At 37.2% G+C, this 22,642-nt stretch overlaps 1 long non-coding RNA gene across 2 annotated transcripts; it reads right to left on the reverse strand.

Annotated features, from left to right (window-relative positions):
• Positions 1–4,828: 4,828 nt before the first annotated feature.
• LOC131893705 (uncharacterized) lies at positions 4,829–20,935 on the reverse strand. 2 transcript variants are annotated; one of them, XR_009374737.1, is made up of 3 exons: positions 20,830–20,935; positions 10,274–10,581; positions 4,829–5,175 (listed from the first exon to the last, which is right to left on the reverse strand). It is a non-coding gene; the product is annotated as an uncharacterized LOC131893705 (long non-coding RNA). The 2 variants fall into 2 exon arrangements; XR_009374738.1 differs by lacking the exon at positions 4,829–5,175 and adding an exon at positions 7,974–8,167.
• Between the last annotated feature and the right edge of the window lie 1,707 nt (positions 20,936–22,642).

Below are 22,642 nucleotides of genomic sequence, written 5' to 3' on the forward strand. Positions count from 1 at the left end.
TTATCACATGAAAACAAAAAGGGAGAGAGAGGAAGATCAGGGAATTCATCAAAACAACCCTTTGTCCTGTGTGGTTATGCTGCCTGATGACTGAAAATTTTGCAACTTAAATTAAAATGTTGAAAGAACTATTGTATGCATTTAAACAAGAAAGGGTTAGAGACACGCTTGTAGATTGGGTATGTTTGTATGTACTTGAACAATAAACAAGAAAAGGAAACACTGTATTCACAAAATCACATGAATTAGGCTTCTTTTCTAATTTTTGTTAGTTGCAAAGGAGCTAACGTAAATATACATCTATGTCATCTAATACTGAAAAGCCTAAGAAAATTAAAAAGTGAATAATTACCCTTAATTTGCACATTCTGACGTTTCAGAGCACAGTTGTTCAATAAGCCTTTATTTTTTCATAAACAAAGCATCAGCTGTGAGAACAAGTGACATGCCTGTCCTGACAAAATTAGGAACATATGCTCACCCACTGTAATCTCCTGGAAGTCTTTAAGAAATGCACATGAGCAGCCTCCAGGCCATGAGATCTGATTGAATATATCTGACTTTGGGCTGGGTGATTTCTTGATTTCTTAGATGATGCTAATGTTTAGAATAAAATAAGCAATTCTCTTTAAAGCCCAAGCCACTTACTGGATTTGTTCAGGACTGTGTGGTAAATTATATTAATCTTTTATCTCTCTTTTTTGATGTTTGGATGAAATGATAGAAAAGATGAATGTCAAGCATGTGGTATAAAGATGAAGGTGCAGGAGAAAGAGAAGGAAGAGGGAACAAGAAAAAGAAGAGGAAGGAGATGAAGAGGAGAAGACAGAGCAGAAGAAGAAAAGGGCAAGAGGTAGTGGTTATGGGGAGACTTGTGGCGGGATTTCCAGAAACCGGGCAAAATGATTTTGCTGGAGGTAACAGTGGAACAAATTACAACCCCAATAAGAGGACAAACAACAGGATTCGAAAAATGTGCCCTTAACTTCTCTCAGAAACTCTGCAATTTGGCATCAAGACATGGAATAAAGTGTTGTTTTAGTTTTTCTTAAATGCCCCTGAAACAACAGGCACTTATGCCCTGCCATCTGTTTACCGAGAAGAGATGAGTTCTTGCAGACAAGTGCAGCATCTGCTCCCTGAAGGGTGATGTAAAGATTGTCCTATTGCGTGAGATAACAGTGGAGATACAGAGACTGTGGCCTCTGCCTGAACTGAGCCTCTTCACCTGCAAAGTGGAGGGTATGGATGATGTGGATTCAGTAATTACGTGTGTTAGAGGGTACCCCTCATGACTCTGGCGAGCAAACAATTCCTCACTCTACTCCTTTCACTTGTTTTCTTTTCAAATTTGTTTAATGCAACTATTACACATATAATTATAAATTGAGCGTCTCCATTTCATTCTCTTAAAAATGATTCTGTGAATTTATAGATCATGGACCCTTCAGTTGCTTTGCTGTGCCTTGTGTTCCTTTGGATGGAGTGAGGACGCTCACCTTATAGTGTAGATCTAGTCACTCCAGAGCCTGAAGGTAACTTGGACCTATCTCTTTTTCTCTCGTTTCTGTTGGGTCTTGCACCTAATATCTCCTTTCATTGACTTTAATGATCTGTTATCACACACTTAGCGTTGACAAGTAATTTCCTCAGACCCAGGATAAAGTGACTCTTTGAGGAAGAATATTTATTATTCTCAATTATTTAGATCCACTTTTCAGTGTCAACCTCATTGCAGTAACATTCTGTATCCCAGGGATGCAAATTGGATTAAAAATCAAACAGTTTTATTTACCTGATGCTGAATAGAGCCCTCATTCGAATACTACCTGTCTTCCAAAGATAAAATACAAATGGCCAAATAATATGAAAAAGTTTTCGGAATAACTAACCAGACTTAATCAGAGATTAAGAGAATAAATAACAACAAATATTGGCAAGGGCATGGTAGAAGGGAAGCCTGTCACATGATTTGTTAGAATGTAAAATTTTATTTATTCCCACAAACACATATTTTCTTTCTCTCTGTGTAAATGTGTGTGCATGTTCATGTATCTGCGGGTGCACATGCATGCATAGGTGCACATCCAAGTGTATGTATGTGTGTGGAGATTGAAGTCAGCTTTGGGTTTCATTCCTTAGCAGTGGTCAATCTTGGCTTTCTTTTGAGACCAATACTTTCACTAGAACCTTAGACTCACTGAGGATGCTGGAATGATGGACCAAGAAGCCCAGAGATCTTCTACTCTCTTTCACCCCAGCTCAGAGATATGGAACACCCAACCCCAAGCCTGGATTATTGTCTCTGGTCCTTATTCTCATACAATAAGTAGTTTACCAGCTAAGATATGTCCCTAACCTCCAGAAGGTATGTCTAAATACATAGAATCTTTTAGAATTATCAACATATAAATGAATTGACAAGAAAACAAAAATAAATTTTGTAGCTACTATATTAAATATTTATTCTAAAGAAAGAATGTACTCATAATTTGAGGGTTAACTCTCTTATTGTCAACTCATACTATATAACTACGATGTAAAGAAAACAGTTATTCTTGAGTCTACTACTCAGATATGACATTAAGGGAGTAAATGAAGCATTAAGTTGAATTATACCACATTCATTTTATTTTAAACGGTGTACTTCATTTTCATGTTTTATTGTGATTTTCTGGATAGGCTGTAGACATTTATAATCATCTTCATTTAGTCTAAGAAGAACATGGATTTGTGCTTATGGGCATACATGTGTAAAGCCAAAACCCAGAACTATACTTTCTCATTTGTAAATTGAGATAATATGATACTGTAATCTCAATGTCTATTTTAGCTTTAAGATGTATATTTCTCTATATATAATGGTTGTATATTGAAACAATTTTTGGCTTCTATCTTTTATACATAGTTTTTTTGTGTGTGTTTACATTTAGGTTAAGTCAAATCATTTTTGTCACCAAGACACAATATTTCTCACAAAGTCCTCTAGAAAATATTCTGAAACGAAATGTAAGTGCTTCTCCTATTGTTTAAAATAAAGCCCAGTTTGTTTCTTGCATGTTTATGAAACGGCAGGCACCCTGGAAGCCATCTTCCTGCCCAGTCTTCCCCCACCCACTGCAGCTCACCACAATACAGTTACTGCTCTGGAAACTCTGAGCACATTTTAACTGAATCTTTTTTTTATACCCTGTTCATGGTTTTTCTTGCCTTTCAATCTCACTCACTTCCATCCTTTGAATCTGACAATATATCCTGTCCTCCAGTTCTTCCTCACATTCTAAGTCACGTTTTTTACTCCTTCTCTGAGCTTATGTTGGCAAAGCATCTATCATTCACAGCTGGGAAGCCTCCTGCCCTGTAAAACCCCCAACTCAAGCTTGTCCTCCTTGAAAACACCGATTGTTATTGTTTAATCTTTCAATATATATGTCACTTACCTATAAATATCCATGAAGATGAATATCATATATATGGTAAATTTTTTAAAAGGATACTGAATCTGATTTTCACTTGACTAACTAGCATGTATACTTTTGATTTATTATATTGCTTATTTTTAGAAATTTTTTCATAATGAATTACCTTAATTTTATAACTATAACTTTTGCTATCCTCTCAAATTTTATTTGATTTTATATGATGATTATTTAAAACTAACTACCATATATTTAATTTTAAAATTAGATGTAATCAGATGGATGGATACAATTTTTAATTTTCTAAACTAGAAAAAACACACTGATAATTTCATCTCAAGAGTATGAGAGAGAGTTGACAAAATTGAGTCATTTTTCATATTAACTGAAGAATCCTAGTCTTTCATGGTTATTTTGTTAAAAGGGTTAAATTACTAGTGAAATAACATAAAATTTAGAATAGGTTTATTTTATTTGGGGTGCTGTTCTAGGTCTAAGGATGTCTCAGTGGATCTCCACAATTACCCACAGGTAAGGCTAACACCCTCAGTTATAGAGGAACATTCCAGTGAATTAAACAGAGGCTGAGGTACCAACCCACTGCCTCCATTGTTGAGTGTTCTTCATATAAAATGGAATAGCTAATAAAACAGGGTGTCATGTAACTAAAAAATGGCAGTGAAATTAAGCACACCCAGTTAAGTGCAACATGTGGGTACTGTGGTGGAATCTTAGAGATTAAAACAGACTTCAACTTTAGGGATTATCATACAGAGGAAATAAGGTACAGAATTATATTATCCCATGGATTATCATTTTTTATTATGTATAAATTAGATTAGCTTCTCCAACAAAGACTAAATATTTGTTTTCACATGTGAATTTGATCATATTCACCCCCATTGCTCTCTCTTATCCTCTTGTGGTTTCTTAGTTGTGTTATTCAGAATTTTAAATAATAAAACAAAAAACACATAATTGAGAAAAATGCATAATTAACCATAAATAATGTTTGTTTGTGAGAAAATCACGTTTTGATGTCATTAAAAGACTGTTAATAGTTTCCTTTGCTGCATTGAAGCTGTTTGTTGATGTGACCCATTCAATCAACTTTCTTTGTCTTCGTGTACTTTTGGGTTTCTACCTATAAATTTATACATTGTCCACCACAATATTCAGAGGTTTCTAAAATTTTACAGTTTTAGAGATTGTGCTATGTCTTTACTTCATCCTAAGTTGTAATTTTGCATGAGAGTAGATAAGAGCTCAAATTTATTCTTCTTCGGGTGAATAACACTGTGTAGAAAATACTACCACTTGGGAGAAAATAATGACAATGATAGAGGGTTAATATTCAGAATATACTGTGACTCAAAAGTGTCATAAGCAAATACACATAACCAATCAAATAATGAAAAATTGAACCTGAGTATATATTTATTATTTAAAAAATGAAAAAGTCTGTAAATACATGAAAGACTGTTCAGAATTACTTATCATTACAACAATGCAAGTCAAAGATGTAGTTAGAAACTATGCCACGCAAGTCAACAGGTGTTGGCAAGGATACAGGGAAAAGGAGCAGTTGTACAGTGTGGAGCAAATGAACATTAATTCAAGCATTACAGAAAAACTGTGTGGAGGTTTCTCCAAAGGCTGAAGGTTGGATTATCATGTGGTCCAGCAATCCTACTTCAAAATACTCACCCACAGCATTAGCAATAATGTGTTGAGATGACAACTGCACCCACCATCGCTGTAGTAAGGAATCATAAAAGCAAATTTGTAAAAAGCAGTATAAGTCATCAAAAGAAGAATTGACAAAATAAAATGTGGCATTGTGTACATACACAGTGGGGTATTGCCCAGCCTTTATAAAAAGGACATTCTATCACTCATGGCACTATAGATGAAATTGGAGAGAATTTGGCAAAGCAAAATAATCTTCACCCAAAAAGATAGTCCTACCATGTGTTGTCACTATGAATGGAAATTAAAATATTAGAAAAAGATAGAGTGGTAATTAGGAAGACTAGGATATAAATACAGAAATGGTGCGGAAAGGGTACTAAATCTAGAGAGAAATAATGTGGGTTTTTTATTCTTTTTTAGTTTTATTACAGAGAATGATAAATACCATTCCATTTTAAAATTGCTGAGAGTCAATTTTTAAAGTTCTCATTATGAAATAAATGAAAGCACAGATAATAAATACATGACACAAAAGATGGTAAATAACAATAGTGTCAGTATTTTTGTTTTGGTTTACTCTTCTGTCTACTTTACAAATGATGATAGTAGGAATTATAATATTTAGATGTTGAAGCCAAACTGAGGACTACCAAGAGCATAAGGGCAGCTGTTAGATGAACTGTATTTTTTGGGGGAACAAAGACTTACTGTGAGGTGCTCAACCTCAGCTGATCCATATAAAATGCTACCCCTACACCTGAGGCTCAGGGGATATGTGGAAGAAGCCAGAGAACAAGAAGTCTGCTGTGAGATAGTGTCTTCCATATATAACAAGGAAGGTTTCCCTACAAGATCTTAAAAATATGGTCACCTAAATAAGGCCTGTACAATAGCACCAGTTGACATGTCTGCATAGATAGGGAAAATTTCACAAAGCTTTATCCATCCATGAAAAACTAAAGGCAATTAATGGCCACTGACAGAGTCTTCAGAAATGAGCCCACTGATAGGATATTCAGTCTTGAGTAGTCAGTCCTAGACACATAACACACATTTGAGTGACTCTAAACAGACCTAGTAGACTGTATTGTGTGTGTGTGTGTGTGTGTGTGTGTGTGTGTGTGTGTGTGTGTTTAATAATAATTAAAGAAGAGATTATGAGCCGGGCGGTGGTGGTGCACGCCTTTAATCCCAGCACTCAGGAGGCAGAGCCAGGCAGATCTCTGTGAGTTCGAGGCCAGCCTGGGCTACCAAGTGAGTTCCAGGAAAAGAAGAGATTATTGGTTTGAGAGGGAGTGGGAGTGGGATACATAGGAGGAGTTGGATGGGGACAAGGTAGGGGATATGAATGGTGTGAATACAGTGCCCATCTCTAAAATTCTCAAAAAGAAATTAAACTGTGTTTTTGAACACACACATTGACAGGCCTAGCTATTCATAGCACATACCATTCAATTGAATTGATTTGAACTGTGCCATCTGCTGTCTAATTGCCTCTTAGCCGCTGGGATTTATGTAAGTAAATGAACATCAGAGATAGAAAGAATACTAATGTGAAGTTTGTGTTTCATTAAGCATGCCTTCTTGTTCCAGGACAAAAATTAAACATGCGAAAACTAACGTAAATTAAAAGAGCCTATTTTCAAAGTTTCCACCCTTGACTAAGGTGAAATATCTTCTCCAAGCATTTAAAAAGCAGCCAAAATAATTGAAAAAAAAATTCCAAGGCACTGGATATCAGCCAAGAAGAAAGAGCCAGTAGCTAAGAGATGCAAATAAAACAGATGAGCTCTCTGACTGTGAACAGCAGGGGGATTTCCCAGGCAGAACAGTAGGAAAAGCAGAAAGAGTTCTTGGACTGATGAGACATGAGGGGACAGGATAGACATGATTCTCAGAAGGGACTTGCTAGGAGAGAATTTCAGAAGTGTGGAGGGCTTTCTCCACGAGCCATCAGGTGAGCATTGATCATGAGGCAACAACTTCCATATGCAGAAAGCTGCATGGGAAGATAAGAGGTGATTTGCTTTAGCTGCACAGGGCTGAAATAGTGAATGCCCAATTTGACAAGCCATACGGGAAATCTCAAAAACATATAGAACATTTGGACCTTTTTAAAGCACAATTTTGGTACAGAATTATCCATAGGTCAAATTCTGCCCCCATCTTGCATAAAATTGAAAAAAAAAAATAACTGAACTCAAAATTTAGGAAGTGATGAAGCAGTTTCTTTATAGAGAACAATGTCACCAATGGACATAATTCAAAAGAAGGAGTCCCTATGATCCTCCTTAGAAATCATACCTCTATTTTTTTTTCCTTTGGAATTTTATATTAGATGACAAATAGTGCAAATTCTACTTCATTTAATACTAGCTTCTTTACCAGCTCATTGTGTTCTATTCTGAGATATGATTACATTTTTGGAAACAACATAATTTTTAGGCTTTTGCTTTAGCATGTATGCCAAAGGCTGGTGGAAGAAAAAAACCAAGAGTGCAAATTCCATGCTTAGATCATTTCTCCACGGGTGTTTGGAAGGATGGATGGCCAGTATTTAGCTAGTATGATGGGATATCTCATGAAGTATTTAACCAAATGGCTGTCTAAGAGTCTTTCTTAGATCATGTACTCATAGAGTTCACAAAGCTGAAAAATCCTCTTGTGTTCTTTGTAGAACTGGAAAATAAGTGGTGTGCAACTGATACAGAATCCTTTATGTATTTATTATTCTGTCTACTGTGTGAACCTGACTTTGCTCATGAATAATGCAATGTAAGAGAAAGACAAACAAAACCAAAACTTGGAATTATATTATCCAAATATTTATTTGGGGCATGGGTACTTTTCAAACCACAGAACTGCAATTTTCATATCTCCTTTATTAGCAAGAGTATTATGTTATAGCCAATGAGAAAATGTTCATATTTCTGTACATTGGTACTGTATGTGATCAGGAGAGATTGTTGAAAACAGTTTTGATTCATTTAACTCAAAGGCAAAAATTCCTTTGCCCAAGGAGAATAACACTCATGACTAATCCTTCAATTAGTCCCCTGAAATAGAGTAAATAGGTATTATGCTTTGACACATGTCATGTTACTGAGTTTAGTAAATTTCTAGTGCATGAACTTAGGCTTTCATATACATAGAAAGAAAAGACTATTGCTATATTTGAAAGGCCATATTTGAACTTCTTTTTCCCACGTTTTTTATTTCACATACCAAAGGCATATCCTAATCTCTATGTGTGTTTGTGTTTGTGTTTGTGTTTGTGTGTGTGTGTATGTGTGTGTGTAGTTTGTGTGTAAATAAAGGATATATTTATATGTACAAAATTTTATGATACTCTGAGAAAAATCAACCTTCCCAAAATCATTTTGGTAACAATAATTCTAAAATAAAACATGATATAGACATTATGTTGTCTAAATTGTAAATAATCTTATTATTTTCAAATAACTTCAAAAATCCACATTTTATTTCCTATAGATGTTCTCCATGTCCAAATAGTTCAGCACATACAAAAATGTATGTGACTATCATCACAAACAATAAAACAATTCACTCTGATAATATTCAAAGATAAATAATTGTAGGGTGGGATAGTGGAAGAAATTTAGGATTATCATATTTTCAGTATTTTGAGAATGTTCTCTAAACCGAGGCAAATAAAGTTTGCTTCCAATGCAACCCAGAAAGTCTACATTCTCTGGAGAACAAAAGTATTTCATTTCTAGCTGTTTCATATTCCAAGTCTCTTGGAAAGTACACTCCCATGCAGAGGCTTTATAGGCTGACGATTTCTCTACTCAATTAATATTTGCTGGTTCTCTTTTCCTGAGCCAGTGAATATTTATATAGAGAATGAATTTCTCATTATATTGTTCTCCACTCTGATTCAGGGCATTCAGAAATGATTCCCGAAATCTACTTTCCTTGTCTTTCTACACATTTGAAAAAAGTCCTCTGACATACTTCTGGAGTCGCATTGCCTTGAGAATATTTTGATTTCCCACACCTCAAGCCACACTTTGATTAAGCATATTTGAGTTATTTCAGCCAGACTTTCCCATTCCACTGCTTGTAATTATTTTTTTCCCTTCAGAGCGGCAAACAATGAAGTGGATTCATAAGTATACGTCTGACTAACTGGAAATTAAAAGTATTTATAAATTAAAACTTGTTTCACAAATTTAGAGTTGAATATACTATAAAAATAAGGTAGTCAGGATTTAAGAATTAGATTTACTTCATACTGATATCAAACTAAAATAATAAAGAAAAAAAATGTCCTCTGGACATCAACATGGGCATCCTAGGACTAATCTTTGAGAGAGGGAAAAGCATGTTCAGACAGCTTTAAATTGTTCTGGTGTGCTACTTAAAACAATTTAAAGAACATCTTCACAGAGAGACCAAATCAAAATGAGCCTAGCAATTTCAAAGAGGTAAATAATAGAAATAAAGGACTGAAAAAGACTCAAAAACCTGTAATTTACAGAAACCATTCCTGAGAAGAAAGAATTATGCAGGGAGGAAAAAGGCCCACAAAACTTAGTAAACAGTTGGGGTTTTGAAGGGGTGGTGGGAAGTCTAATCAGTTATGTAAATATAGCATGAATCAGTGAGGTAAGATAAAGTGCCCAGAGTTCTCTGAAGAACACTTGTTGAGCCACAGCCAGGCAGAGTGGGGAGTTCATAATGAGCCTCAAGAGTATTAAAAAAGAGAATCACCGCTAGATGGAAGAGCACCTTAATAATTTCAGCAAACTGTCATAGAATGAGGGCCAGTGTAAGCCTGCCGTGATAGTGCTCTGAAAAGACAACACAAAGAGTTGACACCAGCCTTCAAGTAGCCTAATAATCTGCCATTGCAAACACTAAAGCTTCCTTTCGTTGTTTTGTTTTGCTGTTGATGGTGGGTGCACTTTAAATCAGGGATATTAATCTCACAGTTATTTCTTTTATTCTCTGAAAAGTTTATGCATGTATACTCCCCATCTTGGTTGTATCCACGCGTCTCCAACTCCCTCTTGCTACCCTCACATTATCTCCAAAGACATTTCCCTCCACATATCATGTCCTTTAAAAAAAAAATGAGCAAAAGGAAAACAAATCAACGAATTCGGTCATGTACTGGGTTGACTCAGGTGGCTTACCAGTGACCATCTTGCTCAAAGAAAGTGACTGTTCCTCCCTCAGCAGTCATAACTGCCACTAGCTCCACAGTAGGGGCTAGGCATTAAGATCTTCCCCAGTTGTGCGCTGGAATTTTTAACTGCTTTAAACACGTGCAGTCATTTTGCAGGTAACACAGCTGCAGTCGGTCCATGCATCTCTATTATCATCAACATTACATGTAAAACTTGCTGCTGGCTGTGCTGAAGCTCACACAGGTGAGCCCATGTTTCTGCCAGTAAGGATATTACTTCGTGGTCCTTCATGGTATAACATCACCATATGCATTCTAATGAAAAAGAAGAAAGATTATTAAAGACCTAAATGATGGTAACACAAAGTACAGCAGATAAAATAGAAGAACATATGTATCAGTTACTTTACTGCTGCTGTGACAAAACACTATGACCATAAGCAAATTACAGGGTGTTTATTTGGGTTTACGGCTCCAGGGGGATAAAATTCCATCATGCCAAGGAAGCATGGGAGCAGGCATGGAAGCAGATACAGGAAGATGAAATACAACATCATTTACCACAAACTTGAAGTTCAGAGAGTGAACTTAAAGAAGACCAGGCTGTTTACTCTCAAAGCCAAACCCCAGTGACACACTTCCTCCAGCAAGCCCACACCTCCTAAACCTCGCCAAGCAGCACCACCAACTAGAGATCAAGTGTTTACATGCTTAAGCCTATGAGGAATATTTTTCATTCAAAACACCACAACGTACATCTACCATTTTATTCTAGGTAAGATTTTCCTATTAACATATTTTAGTGTGCTATTTCTTATTAAAAGTGATTATTACATAGTATATTAAAACTGATAGCTTAATGCTAAGCAAAATCGGAATGATGGTATCTTTCCTAATTTTTATGATTATTCATTTATACTTAGATATATATTTATTTGCTGCATATTAATTTAAAATTTTTTGTCTGGCATAAAACTGATGTATTTTGTATTCCAAATTAGTAAACAATAGAAAATCCATTAGAGAAAATAAAGTAGTTAACTATAATCATAAAGAATGTTCAACCTCATGGTATAATCCACTCCCGTATTAGAATGTCAACCACATTGCAAAATAAAATAAAACTGAGGAATTACAGAAATTCTTCAGACAGAATAGAAGGAGAAAGGAAGAAACTTAACTTTGTAAAGGTGTTTAGTTCTAAAGGTGATGCTTACAAGAAAAAGAAAGGAAACAAGACCTTCATAGAGATTTTAACAGCTTTTTGACAATGCGATTACTGAGATAATGAAGTTGTGCCCCTGGGAAACTCCAAGTAGGCTATGACTTAGGAAATGTAAAAATTAGTTTGGACAAATCATTAGGCACAGAGATAGGAGACAAATTTCACAGTTACTGGCAAGAATTTGGTTTTGTGCAATTTCCATGGTGGCAGCTGCATTACAAGGAGTGAGTCTGAGGTGTCCGCGTGCAGGGCTAGCAGATCTCCTTTGTAGCTGGAGAATTTTTCTCCAGCTCCCGCCACCAAGTTTCGCCAGTCCCAGAGCCCACTTATAAAATAAACACACAAACTCTTATATTATTTAAACTGCTTGGCCATTAGCTCAGGCCTGTCATTGTCTAGCTCTTACTCTTATATTTAGCCCATTTCTATTAATCTTTACTTTGCCACATGGCTTGTGGCTTACCGGTACTTTACATCTTCCTTGTCCTGATGGCGGCTGGCAGTGTCTCCCCCTCAGCCTTCCACTTCCCAGAATTCTTTTCCTTGTCCCGCCTATACTTCCTGCCTAGCCAATGGCCAATCAGTGATTTATTTACTGACCAATCAGCAACACACTTGACATACAGACCACCCCACAGCACTTCCCCTTTTCTTTTCTTAAAAAGGAAGGTTTTAACTTTAACATAGTAAAATTACATATAACAAAACAATTATCAAGCAAGAATTACAGTTATAATATTAAAGAAGAGATCCTATCTATCTTATATTTGTAAGTTTAAGGTTTTATATCTAACTTATCTTTTATTATAACTAAGGAAAATTGTAAGTATCTAGTCTTTAACCACATCAAAGACCTCAGAAGGATATACTACTACCTGAGAAATGGAGAAGGATATAAGCAACTTTTAGGAGTCTTGTAGGGTAGACAGAGACAGCTGAGCCTGGACAGTCATGCAAAGTTTTCTTGTAAAGTTGGGGCATCTGTCTTCAGCCCACAGGCCTAGAGTCTCTTATTCACTTTTCTCTGTGTCCTGTAGAATGTCTGGCAGTTTTCTCTGCAAAGCAGGAACCTGAAGGACCATTTTGTCAAGCAAAGTTCAGTGGTCACCTTTTTATGGGTCCTCTATGTCCAGTTGATCAGGCAGTCCAGGCAAGAACAGTTTCTTGCCCAAATGGCTATTTTTGTCAAGGTGAAGATAAATTCCATATGGAGTGTCTTCGATGCCCATCCTCCTCTCTGAAGTAAATCGGTGCTGTCAGGAGCAGACATGTCTCACTGTCCAGAAAGTCTAAATTTTTAAAACATTTTAAATGCCATATTCTGTAGGTCTTTGAAGTGTTTGAAGACTACCTATCTATCTGAAATATATCTATGTATACCTAGAAGACTTAACTAACATGGCTACAAATATTATCATAGATGACTAACTATTAATCTATTTTTTAATTATCCATTACAATTTTAAATGAGTTACATAAACATAATACCTCAAACAAGAATAGAAATATATATACAGTATAACAAAATTAAGTTTAAACTTGTATCAATAAACTAAAATCTATACCGATGTAAAACATTTTAAACAAGTTGTTACTCTTTAAAAGTAGGTTCATTAATCTACCCTTTCATCCTATCATATCTAAACTATCCCCTTTTTTTTCTTTAGAAAGAGATTGTATTTATAATCAACCTGCTTTAAATAAAAATATTGGTTTTTGTCTGTCCCACACCAGAGGGCTCTTCTGATTTGGGACATAAGAATCTCTTAACCATTTTTTTTTTTTTGAGCAATATGTCTGGGTTTAGAGGGGGAGTGAGCCAATTCCATCTCTAAAGCCAGCTTGGTATATTTGGGAATTTGGGCGTAGCTTCTCTTACTACTTCCTGCTGGAGGGGGGCGCTGTATCTTCTGGAGACAGAAAGAAAATTTTAGGATCATGGAGTAGTCCCTGAGGCTGTATCGTCTGAGCCAGTTGCCTTGAAACCATTCTGGATGTTGGATCATCTGGGCCATGGTGTCATTGGAGACCTTTCAGGGGGTCTGGGCTGGTCAAACCTGATGTATCTTAATCTGGAACAAATCCATAGTCTCTGGCTTTCTGTGGAAACAAAAGCAGAGACTCTTTTCCAAAGCAACATATCCTTATATCCAAATTTTGAAGTCAAGGTACCTTTAAAATATGCATATTGGTTTAACTCAGCTTCCTTTACAATCAAATATCTCTCTGCAGTTAAGAATCCCAAAGACAACACAATCCAGATTCTCTGTGTAATATTCATCTTTACGTGGCTTATTTTTATACTACCTTTACTGTCTCTTTAAAGACTTTATTTTTTAAAACTATGTATTTGTTTCTATAACTCTATATATCACCTTGTTTGTCTCTTTCAAGCCTACGTATCTTTTACACACATTGTAAACTATTACATCTGAATCTGTCTTATTGTGAATCTCTTGCCTTAAACTGCAGCAGCTGTGGCTGCTGGCTCCGCCCACCTCAGCTTCCCAACATGGCTACATTTACCGCCAGCTCTGGGAGCTATCGTGGGTCTATGCTTTTATCCAAGCAGCGTGTAGCCCAAAAACCTCTTTTTTTGTTTTGTACCTGCAAAGGCTAAATCCACCATGCAGCTTAATGTAGCACTTGCAGAGGCCTGATTCCCGCCATACTGCAGGTTGAGCGCACACGCCAGAAACCCACCAGTAGCTCAAACCGGCAGCTGCTACTCATTTGAGAGAGACAGTTAGGAAGCTGTGTTTAGCTCCGTTTTAGAATCTTTTCTCAAGTTTTAGGTGGAAACTCTTGCCACCACGTTGGACGCCATTTGTTGCTGGAGAATTTTTCTCCAGCTCCCGCCACCAAGTTTCGCCAGTCCCAGAGCCCACTTATAAAATAAACACACAAACTCTTATATTATTTAAACTGCTTGGCCATTAGCTCAGGCCTGTCATTGTCTAGCTCTTACTCTTATACTCCTTCTCTCTGGTAAGGAATGTTAATAAAAAATCTATTTCTCCTCTTCTGTCAGACATCACATTTATCTGAAGTGGTCGGTTTTGGCTTTGCTTTATTTTGTTTTCTGTTCGTTTGTTTGCATTTTCTGCAGAAAGAAGACACCTTCACTTGCCTCAGCTTCAATTAATATTTATTTTCTTTTAAAATTTTGAAATAATGATTTTTGTGGTTAAATTGGGTCAGTGATTGAGAGACATTCATATTTGAATCCATATATAGTTTTAAAACATAGACACTGAGTATAGAAAGCCAATTAAAAAGCAATAACACATAGAATCCACCTCCTCTCTTTTCAACTGGACTCTTGGAGCTCAGCCTGGTGTTTGGCTGTGGATCTTGGCATCTGTTTCCATCAGTTACTCTATGATGACAGTTAGGGTATTCACCAATCTGATTACTGGGGTAAGCCAGTTCAGGCACCCTCTCCACTATTGCTAATAGTCTAAGCTGGGGTCATCCTTGTGAATTCCTGGGAACTTCCCTAGCACCAGGTTTCTTGCTATCCCTATGATGTCTCTCTCCCTCTATCATGGTATCTCTTTCATTGCTCTCCCACTCCATCCCTGTTCCAGATCAACCATCCCGTCCATGGTACTGGATTGGCCCTCTGCATATTTGAGACAGTTGTGTAGCTTGGTCTGCTTAAGGGGCCCCCTGACAGTAGGATCAGGACCCATCCCTGGTCCATGAGCTGACGTTTTGGAGCCCACTACCTTGCACAGCCTTGAGGCAGGGCTTGGACCTGTCTCTACTGAATGTACCAGACTACGCTGACTCCCTATGGGAGGCCTTACCTTCTTGTAGAAGGGGGAATATGGGTGGGTTGAATTGGGGGAAAGCTGGAGGGGTAGGAAGAGAGAAGAGGGGGATCTGTCATTGGTATGTAAAATGAATAAAAAATTTCCAAATAATAAAAAAATAGCACTCCCTCCATTTTTATAGGAATTGATTTTCTGTTAATTTACTAAGGTATAGTTTACTGGCTAGCATTTGTAAAGTCAAGGATACTATAAAGGCTGTTGAGAGAGAAAAGTCAACGTTTTTACCTACTGTTAATACTGTGAGCCTCAGTGATCATCAACCTGGCAAGGTATGCCCATTGGTGCAGTAATGCCATGAAAGATCTGTGGTATAACCAGCCACCTACTGATTCCATTTTAAGACCACTCCACAGGACAAAACTTATGCCTGGGTCTGTAAACTAAGTCAAGGACCTGTTGATGGCCACATAGAGATCCTACTTTTAATATTTTGCTAAATTGATATAGTATCAAACTGTTTTCAAAATTGTAACTTTCATGCCAATAGTACAGCAGCTCTCAACTCTCATCACAGGACCTTCTTTATGCAATGAATGACAGTTAATATAAAGACCTAGGGCTGATTGAAGTGAAAAGAATAAGTGGCTGTGGGAGCTGCTAGCACTAAAAAAAAGAAGAAGAAGAAGAAGAAGAAGAAGAAGAAGAAGAAGAAGAAGAAGAAGAAACCTCACTTCCTACCCCCACTGCTCTCATATCTGTGAACTCTTGTGAGCTCTGCTTAGTTGATTCTGTGGGCTGTGTCCTCATGCTGACTTCAACCACTCCAGCTCCTATAGCACACATCCTCTTTTGCAGAGTTCCCCAAGTTCTGCCTAATGTTTGGCTGTGCATCTCTGTATCTGCTCCCATCAATTGCTGAATGAATCCTCGCTGATGATGGTTGGGCTAGACACATATCTATGATTACAGCAGAATATTATTAAGAATCATTTCATTGACATATTTTGACCAGTTTTGTTTGGGTCTATCCTATGCCTCTGTGCTATCTAGCCTCTGGCTCCTAGTCATCCAGGCAGTGTCAAGTGTGGGGTCCCTATCATAGCATGGGCCTCAAGTTGTGCCAGTCATCGGTTGGCCACTCCCACAAGTTCTGGGCCACCATTACACCAGCACATCTTACAGGTAGGGCAAATTACAGGGCAAAGGTTTTGTGGCTGGGTTGATGTCCCAATCACACTATTGAAAAGTCTTGCCTGGTTACAAAAGATGCTGAGTTCAGGCTCTGTATCCCCCCATTACTAGAAGTCTTTCCTAGGGTCACCCTCACAATTTCCAGGGAATTTCTACTATACTAGGTTTCCACATTCATTGCATAATGATTCTGTGATGAGAGTTGAGAGCTACTCTACTATTGGCATGAAGATTACAATTTAGAAAACAGTTTGATACTATATCAATTTAGCAATGCCCTCCAATTCCAATCGTCTCTTCTAGTACTCTCCCTCAATCCCCCCTGCACCTAATCCCTCCTGTTCACATCTACATACACCCCAAGTCCACCTGTAAAATCTATTCTATTTCCCTTTCCCAGGGAGAAGATTCATGGATCTCTCCTTGAGACCTCCTTCTTACATAGGCTGAGAAACTATCGACAGTTGAGGTCTTCTAGGAAAGAGAGAGTCAGTTTAAATTAAGGGTTGACCCCTAATAGATTGGCTAAGCTTTGGTAGATGGCCCTATATCCATGACTATATGGGAAGTATAAAGAGACTCAGTGAGTTATATTTTTTAAAGAAGAAAGGACACGAAGTCGGGAGGCTAGAAGGATATAGGTGAGTAGATCTGGGAGAAGTTGGGGGAGGAGTAAAGAGTGGTGAATATGATCAAACACATTTATGAAATTCCCAAAGAATTAATATATTCTTTAAATTCCAGCTTTGATGAATCCCACCACTAACAGAGTAACTATTGGCAGATGATAGCTGCCAGGAGAGAGACAGTCAGTATTTTTCAATGATATGACTCTGGTAGATTGCCCATATTTCAGTGGATAATGCTGCATCCTTTTACATATTGGATGCACAAATTTGACACACTGAGAAAAAAGACATAAACTTGGGAGGGACATGTGAAAGTGTGTCTGGAAAGAGTTTGAAATAGAGGTGGATATAGTCAAAATTCATTTTATACATACATAAAATTTTCAAATAATAAATTATAATGTTAAGAAAATACATAGACACATAACTTTAAGCTTTGATTTATATCTGTAGAAATTTTAAGATATAATACCAGATTTTTCAGATTTTTTACTATGGTGTCTGTAGCTAGAGTTTTCCTGCCTGGCCCACAGTCAGGACAAATCTCTCTCACCCGCCAGTCCCACAGCTGCTCAGACCCAACCAAGTAAACACAGAGACTTATATTGCTTACAAACTGTATGGCCGTGGCAGGCTTCTTGCTAACTGTTCTTACAGCTTAAATTAATCCATTTCTATTCATCTATACCTTGCCACGTGGCTTGTGGCTTACCGGTACTTTACATCTTCCTTGTCCTGATGGCGGCTGGCAGTGTCTCCTTCTCAGCCTTCCACTTTCCAGAATTCTTTTCTTGTCCCGCCTATACTTCCTGCCTAGCCAATGGCCAATCAGTGATTTATTTACTGACCAATCAGCAACACACTTGACATACAGACCATCCCACAGCACTTCCCCTTTTCTTTTCTTAAAAAGGAAGGTTTTAACCTTTACATATCTCCAAAGTCAGCTTGGTATATTTGGGAATTTGGGCGTAGTTTCTCTTACTACTTCCTGCTGGAGGGGGGCGCTGTATCTTATGGGGATACAAAGAAAATTTTAGAATTATGGAATAGTCCATGAGGGTATGTCGTCTGAGCCAGTTGCCTTGAAACCATTCTGGATGTTGGATCATCAGGGCCATGGTGTCATCGGAGATCTTTCAGGGGGTCTTGGCTGGTCAAACCTGATGTATCTTAATCTTGAACAAATCCATAGCCTCTGGCTTTCTGTGGAAACAAAATCAGAGCCTCCTTTCCAAAGCAACATATCCTTACATCCAAATTTTGAAGTCAAGGTACCTTTAAAATATACATTTTGGCATAACTCAACAGCTTTTGTAATCAAATGTTTTTCTTTAGTTACAAATATCAAAGAGAACATAATCCAGATTCTCTGTGTGGTAGCCATCTTTACGTGGCTTATTTTTTTTATATTAGCTTGAGCCTATTGCTTTAAACTGCAGCCTTCTAAGCCTGAAACGGCACTGGCGCTATGGCTGCTGGTTCCACCCACTTCAGCTTCCCAACATGGCGGCGGCACTCTACCACCAGCTCTGGGAGCTATCGTGGGTCCATGCTTCCATCCAAGCAGCGAGTAGCCCAGAAACCTCTTTTTTTTTTTTTTGTACTAGCAAAGGCTAAATCCACCACACAGCTTAGTGTGCCACTTGCAGAGGCCTCATTCCCGCCATACTGCAGGTCGAGCATGCACGCCAGGAACCCGCCATAGTAGCTCAAACACGCAGGCTGCCGCTAGCTTGAAAGAGACAACTAGGAGCTGTTTTTAGCTCCATTTTAGAATCTTTTTACTCAGGTTTTAGGTGGAAACTCTTGCCAACACATTGGACGCCATTTGTAGCTAGAGTTTTCCTGCCTGGCCCACAGTCAGGACAAATCTCTCTCACCCGCCAGTCCCACAGCTGCTCAGACCCACCAAGTAAACACAGAGACTTATATTGCTTACAAACTGTATGGCCGTGGCAGGCTTCTTGCTAACTGTTCTTACAGCTTAAATTAATCCATTTCTATTCATCTATACCTTGCCACGTGGCTTGTGGCTTACCGGTACTTTACATCTTCCTTGTCCTGATGGCGGCTGGCAGTGTCTCCTTCTCAGCCTTCCACTTCCCAGAATTCTTTTCTTGTCCCGCCTATACTTCCTGCCTAGCCAATGGCCAATCAGTGATTTATTTACTGACCAATCAGCAACACACTTGACATACAGACCATCCCACAGCAGGTGTCTGTATAAAATTCTTAATTTATTAAATTTATTAGTTTAAAATTTCTTTTTGGTGTATCACACTGGGTGAAACTTGGCAAGTAAATTTTCCTTTTAAAATTGAAAAAAATATATTTTAAAAGTATGAGTAGGCCTTAATTAGGGTTTCTGTTGCTGTGAAGAGACACCATGACCATGGAAACTCTTAAAAAGGAAAACATTTAATTTTGGAGACTTGCTTACAGTTCAGAGGTTCAGTCCACTATCACCATGGTGTGACATAGCACCATGTAGAGAAACACAGTGCTAGAGAAGTAACTGAGAGTCCTAGATCTTGCAGGCAGCAGGAAGTGGACTGTGACCCTGAGAGTAGCTTGAACATAGGTGACCTCAAAGCTCACCCTACAGTGACACAATTCCCCCAAGGCCACGCCATTTTCTCTCAAACCACCACAATGGGAAAGAATAGAATGTTTCAATCCACAAAAGCTACAATGTGTCCTCAATCCACCATTGTTCCCTGCAAAGATCCTCTCTTCTATTTGTCTTTTAAGATCTACTATTAAAATAGAGGAATTGTCTCAAGCAAGATTGAGAAGCATGAGTTAATAAACCTGACCATTTCACAGGAAGACCTTACAACCAACTTCTACAGATTTTATAAGAGAGAATTCAAATTGCATGTGATAAATTGACAGGAAATGAATAAATGTGAACAGTTTACTACATGACTCCCAAAAAGAGATGAAAGAAGATCTAGAAATTGTCACTATTGTTTTCATTTCAGTAGAATGTTCACTTCTCAGTAAATGCATTGGAGAAATGCATTTTGGAGACATGAGTCCTCATGGTTTTGATTGCAAATATTTTACTCATTACTAGGTGACGAATTTTGGGAGATATAAACAACACACACACACACACACACACACACACACACACACACACTCATGCTGCAACTACATAGCATGTAATTGAGGTTTAAGGACAGAAATACATCTACAAATTGACATTGGAAATATTATTTGAACTGGAAAAAAAGAAATGAAAAAGACAGGAGAGAGGAGAGAGGCAATGTAGTGTGATTTTCCAAACAGAAAAATTACAGGCCTTAGGTGAAGGAACAGCTAAATGCTCAACATATTAAGGAATTGACCAGTCTTTGGAATTCTCCTGTATTTGCTATTAAAATGAAATCTGGAAAATGAAGAATGGTCACAGATCTAAGAGCTATTAATAAGGTGATCCAGCCAGTGGGCTCTTTACAAACTAGAATTCCCTTGCACTCTCTGTTACTTAAAGAAAGGCCTATTATAGTTATCAATTTAAAAGTCTGTGTTTTCACTAAACCTTTACAAGAAAAAGATAGAGAACAATTTGCCTTCCTGGTACCTACTTATAAGCATTCTCAGCCTGTTAAGAGATATCAATGAAAGGTTCTCCCACAAAGGATGCTAAATAGCCCAACCTTGTGCCAATATTTTGCATGAAAGCCTTTAGAAATGATTCATGTACATTTTCCTCAAGCTATAAACTTACCATTATATGGATAACATTTTACTAGCTGATTCAAATGTAGATACTTTAGAGAAAATGTTTGAAGAAGTAAAGAAAATTCTGCCTTGTTGAGAATTACAAATTGCTCCTGCAAAAATACAATGAGGAGATTCTATTAATTACTTATAAATTAGGTCTACAAAAAATTCAATGCCAAAAGGTACAAACCAGGAGAAATCAATTGCAGACTCTTAATGACTTTAAAAAATTGCTGGGAGACATTGCACAATCAAGAACAGAGTAATTTGTTTCAAACCTTAGAAGGTGACAAGGACTTAGCTAGTGCCAGAGTATTATCAGTGGAAGCTGAGAGAACTGGCTTTAGTGGAAAAGAAATTACAGGATGCACATGTGGATCGTTTGGATCAGGAGATTGATTGCATTCTGGTTATTTTACCCTCTATGCATTGTTCCACAGAGTTTTTAATGCAGAGAGAAGATATTATCTTACATGGATATTTTTCACCACACAAATAGAGTAAAATATTAAAGATATGTGTGGAAAAGTTTTCTGAGGTAAATTAAGACTTTATTATTTGACAGGAATGGACCTAGTAGAAACTTTAGTACCTTTTAATAATAGTGAAACTTCCTCTTTATGGGCAGAAAATGAAAGTTGGTAAAGAGTTTGCAGCAACTTTTTGGGGAGAGATTAACAGCAAATATCCCAAAAGCAAGAGAATTCAATTTATAAAGAGAACTAACTGTACCCTTCATCACATTGTATGGGGAACACCAATTTCTGGAGCCCCTACATTCTATACTGAAACAAAAAAATCAGGAAAGCCAGGTTATAAATTGGAAAATTTAATAAAAGTGGCTCAAAGCCCTTAGGATTCTGTCCAAAAGTCAGAATTATATGCTATTCTCATGGTATTAATAGATTTTACAAAACCTCTTAATATAGTTATTGACTCTCAATATGCAGAAAAGTTGTTTTATACAACCGCTTATGAGTCAGAATTAACTTTGTTATTTATGCAATTACAGGAACTAGTAAGGAATAGGAATAGTATTCATCTCATATACATAACACATACCAGATCTCATAGGGTCTTCCAGGCCCTATAGCACAAAGTACTGATGAAATTGACCAGTTATTAATAGGAAATGTGCTGGAGGCCTCAGAATTACATAAACAAACCATCATGTCAGTAGCAAGGGTGTAAAAAAGGATTTTTCCATGACTTGGCAACAAGCCAAGGAAATTATAAGAAAATATCCTACTTGTTTTTTGTATAACCAAACTCCACTACCTGCAGGAAGTAATCCAAAGGTTACTCATTGAAATAAAATTTGGCAAATGAATATGTTTCATTTTGCAAAGTTTGGAAAATTAAAATATGTAAAACACATCATAGATACATATTCAGGATTTCAATGGGCAACTGCTTTTAGTTCAAAAAGGCTGATTCTGTAATTATACATCTATTAGAAGTCATGGCCATCATGAGAATACCTGTACAAATTAAGACTGGCAATGCTCCAGCATATGTCTCTAGTAAAGTGAAACAGTTTTTTTTGCATATTACAACATAAAGCATATTACAGGTATACCACACAATCTTACAAGACAAGCAGTTACAGAAAGATCTAATAGAACTCTAAAGGATATGCTAAATAAACAGAAAGGAGTAATAGAGACCCCTAGGATAGATTGTATAATGCTTTATTAACTTTAAATTTTCTAAATGCTAATGAGAAAGGAATGGCAGTGCAGAGAGACATTGAGTAATAGAAAAAAACTACTGAATTAAGTCATCCTGTATACTTTAAAAATGTGTTGACCTCAGAA

The sequence above is a fragment of the Peromyscus eremicus genome, chromosome 16_21 (genome assembly GCF_949786415.1).
Source record: "Peromyscus eremicus chromosome 16_21, PerEre_H2_v1, whole genome shotgun sequence".
NCBI lineage: Eukaryota > Metazoa > Chordata > Mammalia > Rodentia > Cricetidae > Peromyscus > Peromyscus eremicus.